At 42.8% G+C, this 13,668-nt stretch overlaps 1 long non-coding RNA gene across 1 annotated transcript; it reads left to right on the top strand.

The window, feature by feature from the left end:
* The first annotated feature begins 1,923 nt into the window (after positions 1 to 1,923).
* Positions 1,924 to 13,453, top strand: LOC147652399 (uncharacterized). The gene is made up of 3 exons (XR_015288431.1): positions 1,924 to 2,456; positions 10,889 to 10,957; positions 11,963 to 13,453. It is a non-coding gene; the product is annotated as an uncharacterized LOC147652399 (long non-coding RNA).
* Positions 13,454 to 13,668: the final 215 nt, after the last annotated feature.

Consider the following 13,668-nt stretch of genomic DNA (forward strand, 5'->3'; position numbering starts at 1 on the left):
ACCAGCAACTTTTTCTCACATTATCACATTGGCAGGAGCCGTGTGGCGAAGTGCAGAAAGTGACCTGAGGCTTTCCTGGGTCTGGCATCAAGTCTAGTGTGTTAGATTTGCACTTCTTCAGAAGAGCTCAGAAGATGCAAGGAAATATTTGCCTGCTTGGCTCCCGGCAAATGAGAACATGGAAGTTCTTGCCTGAGCACCGCCTGCTAACAAGGAATGCAGTGAAACAGGAGCGTGTCAGGAGAACAAGACTTCTTGCCCACCTTTTTCTTCTGACAATGTTCCTGTTAACATTCCTTGTCCTATTCTAGGTGACCCTGTGGACCTGCTGTCCTGGCCTCCTCCCAGTGCTGAGCAGGCAGAGGCAGAATGAGAGGCCAAGGCAGCTCCTCAGGACACCCAGAGTGAACTGGGTCATTCTGAACAGCCTTTGCTTGGGGGAAGAGGAAAAAGGCACTGAGTTTCTCAAACTCTTTGTGGCCCTTGTCAGCCACCCTCTAAATCCTGCAGCCGTCATTCAAACCTCAGTTTGGATGTCCAAATCTCAGGACTTCACGAGTCAGAGGGCTCACGGAAGCCCCCAGGACACTGCTCCCCACAGATTCCCCTTTATGACAATCCCATTCTCCCATTCAGACCCCACCCCAGGGCAGCTCCAACTACGTGACCCACAAGGACCGCCAGTCAGAGTCAGCCCACTGATGGACCGACCAACACACATTTGCAGATATCCTGGCAGGCCCCCGGAGGCCTTGTGGTATCTGTGTTTCCCCCTTCTCCATCATCAGGTTCAAAGCGGATGCCCAAACCTCCTTCCCAAGCAGGATCATCGCGGCATGGAGGGGAAGAGGCTGAGCCCTCTGTGCTGTTGGTGGTGAAGCCATACTGGCACAACAGTGGGGAGCAGGGCTAGTTTAACCACATGCTACGAAATACTGTGAATAAATGGAATGTGCTTTTTTCGTTGACTACAATATGGCAGGTCCTGATTGACAGACTAGACACAAATGTGCAAACTGCACAGGCTGCACAAGCAGTGCAGCCCTGATGGCTGTTGTGTCCTACACAGCTTCTGCAAGGAACTGGCTGAGCCTTTCCATCTGGACCGAACAAGGACTATTCCTTCAGCAGCTTTATGCTCATCTTCTGCAGTCTGTGGGTAGGTGGAGAAGCCAGATCACCCTCTGTGTCTGACCATGCCTTCATTAGCAGGGTCAACTGAGCAGGGTAGGGTGGAGTTCAATGACTTTTCTATCCCGTTCTGTTTTCCAGAGGAAAGGTTTAGGTGTGCCTGCTTTACCCTCACTCCCCGGGGCACCTCAATCTGTGCTTCTGAGGAAACATGGTTTCTTTGACTGTGTCTGTCCTGGCCCTCTGTGTCCTTTTTGACCTTTTGAGCATTCTGGCATGCGGCTCTGACTGCTGCCTCCTCAACCCTCAGGAAACATCACGGGCTGAGGGCTACGTGTTTGGCTAGAGAAAAGCACGGCTGACAAGTGGCTGTGCCATGCAGGGAAAGGGGGGAGGGTGAGGAGAGATTTGCTGGCTGTCTGTGTCCTGGGAGGCAGTGGAGAGAGTGGCAGAAGGAACAAGGCTGTGTAAGCAGCTCGCAGGGGTGGGGGAGGAAGAGTTGAGGGCTAGAAAGGCAAGGAAAGGAACCAGCTGGCTGGACCACGCAGGACAAAAAAAGCACCCTTCACTAAGGAAATCCTTTCTCCCTCCTGTCCACAGTGACACAAGACCTTCTATCCCGTCCCATTTTCTACCTTTTTTATCTCTAGAGAAGGCGGCCATTTCCCCTTTTACCAAGGCTTTTGGCCTGTTCATGGAGTGGCTGTGCCTGCTGAGCCTCACAAGAGGCCCCCTGCACCCCAGGTGGTTTTAAGCCTCTCCGTGTTGAGGAGAGGAGATTCCCAAAAGGTCAGAGCCTGCTGCCATTTTGTGCCCTTCAGCCCACACCTAAAGAGGGCTCTGAAGAGAGGAGGACACGACAAACATTATTCTTCCTTGTGCTCGCTTAGCAGGCCTACCTGGCACTTCTTGGGAACACAACCAGTGGAGCAAGGAACTATCCTGGCAGAAAATGCAACTTGTACCCCATGACAACTGCTCCATGGCGCTGCTGTGAGGGAATTACAGAGCGAGGACACGGCAGTGGAACCACCCTGGGGTCAGACAGAACAGCAGAGCCCTGCTGACAGCTTGGCACCAGATCAGATCCCAAGCACAGCCAAAACAAGTATTGCCAAGTTAGCTGTCCCCACAGGGGCCAGGGAGCAGGTGAGTGTAAGCTTCAGCCACAGCCCACAGCAGAGAGGATCCTTGTCTGGCTGTGTCCACAGAGCCTCCTGCATGGCAGGACAGGGCCCAAGGCAGGAGGAACCATTCCCAGCTTGCTCCTGAACAGGGCCGTAAGAATCCTGTCACCAGAAGCCACTTGATGACGCAGCCAAAAGGTATGGTCTGTTCATTGTTTGGATTTTCGTTTTGTTTGGGTTTTCATTTTATTTGGATTTTCATTTTGTTTGGATTTACCTGGTATTAGTGAAAATACAGACATTCATATTAGTACTGGCATTAAGATATTTTTTTTTTTTTGCACTTAGGCCCAAAGTGATTAAAGGGCTTTGGCTTCCAAATACTTTCATTAAGCCATGCCTTTGAATTTGCTGAAAATGCCTTGTTGAAAGCAAGATTTCACACAACATGTTTGACCAAATTTCTTTGCAATTCCCACTCTCAGAAAAGTAAAGTAATTTCTCATTTCACCGTAGGAAGTCATAAAAACAAACCTGTCATTCATCCATGCCCTACAGGCTTTTTGACTCTTCTTTTGGCACTTGCCTTAGTATTGGAGAACCCTCATGGATAATTGGGCAATGAAGTGTAAATGCTTTTCGGTATAGAGAGTAAAGGATAGGCCTTTTTTTTCTAGAAATAATGTCTAATATTGTCAGAACTTCAGTTTTAGTCTGCTGCTATATCTGAGCATGGATTCATTCTCACCACATCTTTCTTTCAAGTCAGTCTGTGTTTGATTATGAGAGGCATAGTGCAAAGACCATCTTTTCTGGCCATGTGGGAATGGATTGCACACAGTTACAGACATTACATCCAAAGCAGTGTGATTGTATTATTTTTGCAGCTCAATATATAAAAAAGCTGCCCTAGGGAAAACAGGCAGGACTAAGTAATATACACATAACATAAGGGCTCCTGCTGTGTATTTTTGACACTCCTTAACAGTGAGAATTAAGATCTATCACTCTCATCTCTCAGCTGATAACATCAAGACAGGCTGCAGTGATTGCACAGAGCCTTTCTGAAATCAAATTGGTCTCTGTGCAAACACAACAGGTCACATGGGGACTGTTAGACAAGAACAGTTTAGAAAATGCAGCATGTAAAGAACAAGCCCCATTTCCTGCACCAGGTGCAGCTGTACCTAACAGTGGTCTCTGACTCCATTCTGTGACAGGGGGACATGCTTTCACTGGGGATGAGGACAGGAACTGCCACCAGCAGCTCAGAGCTGTGCAAACAGGTAATCTCTGGTGGAAGAAAACCCAACCATCACTGAATAATTAATCTTGCATTCCACTTGAGATCTCTCCCACACAAAAGGGAGAAGGATGTGTAGTGATTCAGATCACTGCCAAAATAGCACGGTGTGGCATTTTGCAGTTTGTTTCAACAGATCATTTATTTTTTCTGCAAGAGTGAGCTTGGTTTGAGCTCTCATCCTTGAAATACCAGGGAAAACTTCATGGAACACAGTTTACTTTTCCTGAGTGACTAACCAGACCCCTGTGGGAAGTACAGCAAACTGCACACTCCTGGCAGGAACTGATGCTCAGGAAGTTCCACTGAACATGAGGAAGAACCTCTTTAGTGTGCAGTGACCAAGCACTGAACAGGCTGCCCAGAGAGGGTGAGTGTCCCTCAATGGAGATATTCCAGAACCATCTGGACACAATCCTGTGCCATGGCATGGCTCTGCCTGACCAGAGAGGTTGGACGGGATGATCCCGCTGTGGTCCATTCACTGACCCATTTTGTGATTCTGTGAACTTAGTAATTTCTTCAGTTAATGTTCTTTTTAATTTTTTTTTCCCTAGAAGTGTCAGAACTGGCTTCTTTTATTACTAGTTTCAGTTCAGCACTTAAATATTAGGGACTTGGTGAGTGTTTTAAAATAGGTTTACAATAAGTTTATGAAACCTTTGTACAATCTCAATGCATTCAGCATGTACTTTTGTATGTCACTCTGGCTTTCTCTGAAATATAAATGAAGGCAATGAATCCCTAGTTAGACAATTAAAACACTGGATACTGAAATGCTTTTTAGAGAAATATATGAGGGCACAGGTCTGACTATCAACAAGCTCTGGGCTTCTCTATTAAGAGAAAAATACACAGATATAGGAAGGCAGTTGTAGAAACAAAACAGTAAGGGGCTACAGTTTCCCTGTTTTTTCCCTACTGGATGATAAAGATGTATTTGTACCATGAGATTAGGATGAATTTGATCTGATCTCACTGCAGGGTTCCTGAACTTGAAGTATCCATGGTGAGGCAAGCAAAGCACTCAGCAATTCACCCCAGGAGTGCCATCTTATCTATCCCTTTTTAAGGGATTAATGCAACACTGGCTGAAATTGCTGAGATTTTTACTGCAGAGTTAATAAGAATTGTAGCTATCAAATATGACAGACAAAAAGGGTTCTGCAGCCACTATGGAGGACACATGAAGAAACAGGAAATAGATCTGCTTTTTAAGTGTCCTGGTGTTTATCTGCAAGCGATCTGTAAGTGCACACCAAACACATGAGTTCTTTATAAGCAATAAATGGAGGCAATTCCATTTCACCTTTACACAGAGATGGCCTTGTTCTTCAGGAGAGCGAGCCACAGGTCACAGGCACGGGCAGATTCCTGCAAGGCAACCCTGTAAGGGTCACTTACCTTCTCTTAACCCTGGAAATGGCACATGAACTGTGACACAGTCCCCAGGACCTTCCTTTGATATTGCCACAGAGGCTGTGTTTCAGCTTTCAGAAGCTTTCTTTGCACTCCACTGCTGCAATGGAATGTTTGGACTTAATTCACTGCTACTAATAAAATAATATTTATAAATATAGGTACTTAAGACAGGAGGTATTCTGTGACCCAGCAACCAATATTTATGTTTGTTTATTTATTTATTTATTTTTAAAGGCCAAGCTTAAGAGAAACGAAGCACAAGGATTACAATTCAACCCATACATCCTTACAGAGCAAAGCTACCTGAATCTTTCAGCTCCAGACAGCACCTGCCCAGAAGGCAGTTTGCACTAGTCACTAGTGAACTTTTCCCTTCCTTAAATAACACATATAAAAAATACCAACAACACAAATAATACTGTCCCACTCATCTCCTTCAGTAGCTGAAACAGAAATTAGTAGAATGAGAAAAGCAAACAAACCCAGCACACATATGCCGGTGCTGAACAAATGTGAAAGCTGAGCTGCAGTCTGGTTTGCAACAGCCCTTCAACTCCACTTGAAACAGCCAGCCTTGGAACAGCCAGCCATGACTTCACTCATGTACACATTAGGGAGAAAGAGCAGATTCCCTTACACAGTAGCTGCAGTGACAGTTAGTTATTCAATGAAAAGCAGCTCATGTCCACCCCATCACAAACCTCGAGTAAACAGATTCTATTTATCTCTCCACCTACTTCTTATTCCAGTCTTCCTCAGCACTCATTACTCTCTCAGCAGTCACAGCATACGAAGTGTTGCTGCACCAGCACTCATTTCTTCAGTTCAGATCTCACCAGAGCCATCCCTCTCTAGGAAAGCTTGGTCCCCACTCAATAGGATTATTTCTAAACTCTCTCCATGGGGTCCCCAACCCCTCACAGCAGTTCCTTACTTTGCCCTAGGCTGGTCACAGTAGGGCTCTAACAGTAAGTCGTCTTTCCATGCATGCTGTCTTGGAGTCCACTCTTTCAAGGAATTCCTTGAAAGAATTTGTGTTCATGTTTCCCAGCTTCAGTGATTGACACAATCTCACTTCCACTGATGCTGCCAGTTCCCCCTTTCGTCCCTTAAAGCTTCCCTGAGCAACTCTTCTCACCAAAACCCTGTGTCTTTGCCATCATCCCCTTTCTTCAGCTGCAATGCTCTAAAATGAGATTTTGTTCAAGCACATTGGAGACAGAATTACAGCTCATGGAAGGCTTTTTGAGATCATAAATGTCTGACATCAGAGGTTGTGTATCTGACTAATGCAGTGTCTATTAAATGTGTCCTCAAGCTGTGTTTGATGCATTTGGAAAAACAGAAATAGCAATAACAGCAAGGAAAGGAGTAATTGCTGAGAATTTCCAAGAGCTGTAGCACATGCCAGGCATAAAAGAAGGAGATGACAGTAATCAAGGTTAGACTCCTCTGTTAGAATTGTCTACTTGCCCCTCATACCAAGGTTTTGCACTGAGCTTTCCTGCTGCTCATCACCACCAAGAGGACAAAATGAAAGCCCATTATGCCACAGGTTAAGGTGAGTAGGCGTGCTGGGAACATCATCTGAGAATTGTCGTAGCTTGTTTCCACTAAATAAAGAGAAGAAAAAGGCATTGTGCATCAGAAAAGCATGGAAGTGCCCTGAGGCTTCTCCTTGGACACTGTTAATCACACATAATCCTTACCTTAGAACTTTTCCTTAGACATTGTCAAACAGAAAAAGAAAGAACAAGATTTAAAAGTTCCAGACACCATTAAAGGCATGGTTAAGGGCCAAATTAAAGGAGGAGAGCAATGGATGAAGGTATTGGAAGGTGGAAATAGTGTCAAAGGTTAAACTAATTTTAAGTTAAAAAAAAACCCAAACAACAGAGAGTGGGAAGCTAGTGAACATGAATAAAATTAGATCTGAAAACCTCTGAACATCAAAAAATTCCAATATATAATATCAGATCATTCCTATCATGTACATACCAGGAATAAAGCCAAGACACTGGAGCAAAAGAAATGGAAGAATATGAAGGATAGAAGAAAGTCTAGAAAAAGTATCCATTTCAATATTGGACCACTTCACAGTTTTCCCAGTTTCACTAAAATAGATCATTATGAGCAAGCAGCATTTTCCAGAGAGAAGCAAGTTAATAAAAAAATTAAAATATTATCAGCTCTTGCTATAAATGATACTTGTCTCTGTGCCCAGATATTTTGCCTTTAGGAGCAAAGCAGGTTTTTTTCCCCCCATCTGCTGTTGTTGGAGAGATTTTACAGTATTTCCTCATGCTGCCTCCCCATGGTTCCAGGGTATAACTTGGTGTAGACTGGGGCTGTGGATAGGCCATGACAAATTTTATAGAGAGGAACAAAAGGAGACAAATCTGGTTCTATAAAGTTAGCTTTCAAAGTCATCTGCTGACAGCTTCCATATGACTGCCAGATTACTGTTTGAGTTAAGGTACTGCCTAGGAATGTCAGACAGATACTAAGAGTCTATTTCTGAATACAACCTAGAGATAATTAACGTAAATTACACCACTTCTAATGAATTTAAAAATGTAGGCAAATCCTGTGCTCAGTCAGACAGTTTCAGTGCAGAAGCTCACAGTCTTGGAGTTGCCTCTGACACAGTGGAGAGACTAAAGAGGAAAGTGAAGGGGCAGGCAAGAAAATAGGCAACAAAAAAAATCAAATTAAGTCTAACAGGAAGCCAGGACTTTGAGCATGCAGCTTCTTATTTGTTCAGTCTCCATCTTCTAAAAGCTGTGAAAAGGTTCCCACCCCAGTACATTCTGTTAAAGCACCTTTTCATCATTTCTGTTTTGTTTTATTCAGCAGTCACTCAAAAGTTAAATAATGGAAAGTAATATTAAAGGTTATGAAAAATGCAGAGTAGAGTTCAAATTTTAAACAGACATGCAAGTGAGTCTTGTCCTTGCCTCTCCACTGGAGGAGAAAGGTGGGAACTAATATTGTACATCTCTGCTAAATACTCACCTGATGTAATAAGACCTGTACTAAGTAAACTCTCAAGTCAACCACATTTAAGAAGTTCACTGGAATTTTATGCTTTTTTATGGAAGGGTCTTCTAACTAACTTTTGCAGATCATTCAGTATGAGGTCTTACAGAGCTACAGACATGATATAATCTTCCCTAATTACTATCAGTCATTATTTCTTTGCTATTCATCATCATTTTTCACACTCTGGTAGATTGCTTGTCCTCATTTTAATCAGTCAACTCATCCCACGAGTCAGAATTTGTATAAATGTCAAGTCAATACTTAATTCTGTTAAAGTGGAAATTGAAAACCTTATCTCATAAACCAAACTACATTTTGCAGTCTGGGCTCTGAGTCAAAGTCAGGTGACATGAGGGAAAGTTCAGAGAATCAGAAGAAATTCCTGGAACATCTTGAAAGCCAGTGACAACAAATTGTGTGTCACACCAAATTCCACCTCAGGTAGATCCCTACACTCGAGTACACTGTCACAGGCTTGCCATTTCCAGTAAAGATTATTGTATTTTAGTGGGGACTGATTCTGCATCCATTAGTGGCCTGCTTAGTGCTGAAAGGTTTGATGAGTTACCCAAGATATCTAGAAGAGTATATTGTCACTCTATTATTGGAAAAGCACCAGGCAGGCTATCAAATGTTTCCCTCTCTCTCTCTTTTTTTTTCAATTAATAACAGAGAAGACACTTTCCTGCTTTTACCTGCATGAAAATTCTGTAATCCTTAAACACACAGAAATCACAAAGCAAAGAGAAATTAAAAGGTTATATATAAAGGTGCCTTTAAACAACAGTAGATGTCGAATCTACATAGTTTTTCTAATTTCAGAGCTTCAAGAGGACACCATTTTTGTGATTTACAAGAAAAGCTGAGATTTGTGCTCCTGCTTAGATGTTTGCTGGGAACTCAGTCTCCCAGCATGGTGACTTTTTACTTGATGATTTAGATAGATAGACATACGATTGAATTTACAGCCAAATTAGCTTCATAATATTAGTAAATGAGACTGCACTGCTCTGTATTTATAGTCTTCTTGGAAATGTGAGATTCATCTGCCCTTTCAGAGACAGACATCAATGAACAGACTAAGAACTCCAAGCCAAACATTTTCCAGTAAAAATAATTTTATCTATTTTTAGGTTCATATTATTTTACTTATTTTAGATATAATCAAGCAGATGCAGTAAAATCACAGGGTTCTGAGCACCCTGATCTTTCTGTGAAAGGTAAGCTGAAATAAGTGAGGTAGGAGGCATCCCTGGATGGGACCTGTTCAACCCCAGAGAATGTGGAACATTTTATGACTCCTCACAAGACCCTAGGATGGTTTACAGGCATAAGTAAGGAAAATGCAAATAAAACAAAACAAAACAAAAAAAAATCTGAGCTGGGAAACGTAATAATTTTTCATTTGAATGGGTTCTGCAGCAGAGCAATTGCAGCCTTTAGAAGTGTCACCACTAGATGTGGGCACTCACCTCTCTGGGAAATGTCTCACCCTCCAGTGACTGATGGGCTCCTAAACTACAAACTCATGTCACCAACATGTGGGGAAAGATTGCTGTGTTAAAATAAAACTCCTTGTTGTATTAAAGCAACACCTAAAACATTAAGAAAGATTTGTAGATTTATAAAAATCTTAGGTATGGGTCTTTAGCTGTTAGCATGGACTTCATTAACTGAATTCCCAAACTGCCTTGAGGCATGACCAAAACAATATTGGCAAGATCTCCCACCCTGAGCAATTGGACATGAATTTTTTACTCCCTCAAACATAAATAAAACACAAAACTCTGCTGCTGACTAAAACCAAAACCAACCCTTCCCTCATTTTTTACACATCACTTACTCAAGAGAAATAGGGTGGGGTTAAACTGTCCTACCACTATGGGAAGGGGGATGCAGAGCTGCAACAGAAAGGGGACAAAAGTCACTATTTTATTATCTTCCATGCTGGCAGCCACATCCCCACTGCCCCCTGTCCTGTCTGCAGCCCCACATCCCACTGGGACACTGCAGAGAGCAATTCCAGCTCAGAGCAGCCTGGGCTAGAAGGAGGTAGAAGCACTCCTCTGCCTGAGAGCATCATTAGGTTATTTTTGGGTTTGGGAGAGCACAGAGACTGTCTGAAATCACAGTTGCCTCTCCTGAGCATTGAGATTCTGAGGAAGTTTTTTCCCCTAAGTAGCCCAGTTTCAAAGGACTTATCTGTTTATGAACGTGAAGAAGGGTCTTCACTGTTACCCTTTTTGTCTTGCCATCCAGCAAATAAAACAAATTAACCCTGACTTTTAACTTGCAATGATTTTGCACCTGTTTCTTTGGGGTGCTTCTCACTGAGGAAGAGAAAGTGCAGGCTGCCACACTAGGGCTGGTGAGAAGGTCACATATGAAGCTCTTGCAAACCTGTGATCCCACCGTGCCTGCCACGATCCAGCTGGAGAATCTGGAATTGCTAAGGGTTAAAGCACACTCCAGGACACAGGCTTGGCTAGCTGCAGCTATCCAAACAAGTTGGCAGCAACTCCCTTTTCCACTGAGAAGAAAGGCTCCTGTGTTAGATTTGATAACTTCACCTCTCATCCAATAAGTCTCCTCATTATGAAATGAAATGAGAATCCTGCACGATGGACTTAAAGCCATCAGCTTTTTTTTTACTGTTTCAATGTTTTTAAAATTATGCAACAGAGTACCTGGGAAGCCCTGGGGTGGAGTACTTGGGCCTTAGGCACACCTGGGAAAGATGGGTTTCTAAGTCAGACTTCCAGCCTGATTTGTGTGCTGCTTTGGATCTGCTACTTTTATTGTTCCTGGTCTGTTTAACCTTTGTTGCAGTACCTCCTCAAACAGTGAATTCTTCCACATACAGGTTGTGTCCCACCATGCATTTATGGAGTCCAGAAAGACAAACTTCCATCCAGGTCTTGCTGAAACAGAGGTAATAATCTAGTTTGATTCTTGCTGGGGAGATATATATGGATATAGATATATAGATATATATATATATATATAGATATATATAGATATATATAGATATATATAGATAGATAGATGATAGATAGATGATAGATAGATAGATAGATAGATAGATAGATAGATAGATAGATAGATCACTAAATCAGTGGAATTTAAACACTGACCTTATGTTTTTTTTAATGGCTTTAGGAAATCAGTAAACTTCTCTTTGAGAGCTGGTACTTGAAATAATTTCCAAAATACAGCACACAAAGTGAAGCAGAAAGGCAAGCCTAGCTAGAAACCTGAGCATGGCAGGAGGTTTTTGTCTGAGTCCTGCCTTTGTTCTTGGACACCCAGGCACACAAATAATGCCAAGGAGGGGCACAGAGTAAGGAGAGAGGGAAGCTCACCCTGAACAAGCACAGCAGTGTAATAATGAAAAACACCTTGGTGAGCAAAGGAGAATGTAAGAGCATGGAGTGAGTGTTGGCTTTAGTGCTGCAGGAAGACCACTGGCCTCTCAAATGAACAAGATCTGCTCCTAGCAGTACCTCTTTCACCAGTTTCTCTTAAGGCAGACAATCAACAAGACCCTGGGTAGGCTCATCACAGTAATATAAATTCTAACAGTGCTTTTAAGTGCAGCAAAGAAAGGAATGTCAGGACAAATAAGCCAGGGAAAATACATATGTGCTGTATTTGTTCCTGGGTGATGGAATAGAACAGGTGGCACAAATCCCCAAACCCCACAATTTAGAAAGTTTTTTCCCCTTTGATTACCCAATGCACTGTGCCTTTTATTCTGCCTTTGCTGTGTCAACTCACACATGATCAGGCAAAAAAAGAAAAAAAAATACTGATTATTTTAAACCATAAGGACCTAAAGCTCTCCACGAGCACAAAGGACCAAAGACCTGGGTTCACACAGCAATCCAGACCTGCAGAGACACTGTGTAATCCTGCTTCCCTTTTTTCTCCTAAGCAGAACAGAAACTTCACTTACATCCTGAGAGGAAGAGTCACCAAAGGGCATGCTAAATGACCCAACAGACCTTTTGCACCTCTAATGTCTGATTCAGTGCAAAGAATGCAGACCTGTGAATCACAACACTGAGCTGAACAAGCGGTGATGCAGCTGGAGCCAAAAGACCTCCAAACATTGCGACTCACCCAAAGCCTTATTGTAAGCATATAATGAGCAGAAAAAGCTGATATGTTCAAGACAGAAACACAAACCAGAAGGCTGTCTGCCAGCCTGATCCCTCCAGCAGCACATTTCCCTACCCAGGTAGAATCTCTGGGCTAAAGACTGTGTGGGCAGGGAATGGGAAAGAATCCCAAACCTCGCAGGTAGGTGGAGGATCTGATTCACTTTGTAATCATTTGTAATAGCCTGCAGCCAGAAGGCCAAAATCTGTCATCTCCTCAGATCTTATTAAGCAAGGCAGTGTAAGCTGGATCAATATTTGCAGTGGAAAGTCTCCAAGTGGCACCAATGTGGGCAGGAAATGATGCTGATGAGAGCTGGGCTCGACCCAGCGCTGAGCCAGAACTGCAGGATGAGGTTTGGAAGGAATCACTCTGGCAGCGCTGCCACTTCTTACACTGGGCTCTAAAGGGCAGACCTGGAGATGAGGGGGTCAATAAAAGCACCAGGCCACTTGGAGTAGGGTTTCCTGATAGCCTGGACAATGTCCAACCTACACAATTGCATTCTAGCTCCTTGCTACAGCTGGAGACAAGGATTTGCCTTCCCCTGTGGGGCCCTGGGCTCTCTCTTTATGTGCAGTCCAGAAACACAGTGATCTGCAGTTCTAGTGAACTCTGGAAATTTATCAGGGTGGGGTAACTGAACTTGCCCCAGAATCTTAGAATGATTTCAATGAAACCTGAGGTTATGCTTAAGAAATGCATTGGTTTTCTTGAGCTGTTGTCTCCAGTTAAAAACAGTGTCCCAATAGATCATGCTAAGTTTGAAATGAGGATTTTTGCATATGCTTCAGCCCCTTTTGTCTATTTTTGGAATGGACAAAGAATTTGAGACTAAAAAAATAAGTACAAGCAAAATACAGTTGTCTCCTTGTTACTGAAACAAACACTAAGTCATATATTCTCATTGTCATAAAAAAGACTTCATGGGGACAAAGAGACTCAATGATACAGCCTCCAGCAAAGATACCATTAATAAAATAAATCACATCATTCACAAGTACAAGTGGCTCACTTTAAAGGCAAAACATAGGGAGAATAGGACTGTGTGTAGTTGGATGAAAGAGTACAATCTGTATCAGTGTACTGCACACGTCAACACTGCTCATACAATGAATAAAGAGGAAATGCAACACAGTCAAATACCTTTATTAATCTTCTGCACAATGACCTCCTACTAAAGTCATATAGCCAATGGTTTACATGCTGTAAACGCTATCAGATTGCTCCCCTATGAATAAATAAAATTGCACAGGAAAAAAAAAAAGAGGATGAAAGCTCAATTATTGGTATCTCTTAAAGCTTGTGGGCAAATGTCTCAATAAAACATAAGATGACTTGGGGCCAAAAAGGAGCACAGTGAAGTTTTTCAGCATAAGCAATAAACTGATACTACTGCTAATACCAATTTCAGCCAAATTTGACATACCACTTGAGATATTTTTTTTTTTTCTTCATGCAAATCAGCTGGATGGAGGACAG

This window comes from Cyanistes caeruleus, chromosome 6, assembly GCF_971803275.1.
Source record: "Cyanistes caeruleus chromosome 6, bCyaCae1.hap1.1, whole genome shotgun sequence".
In the NCBI taxonomy this organism is placed as follows: Eukaryota; Metazoa; Chordata; class Aves; order Passeriformes; family Paridae; genus Cyanistes; species Cyanistes caeruleus.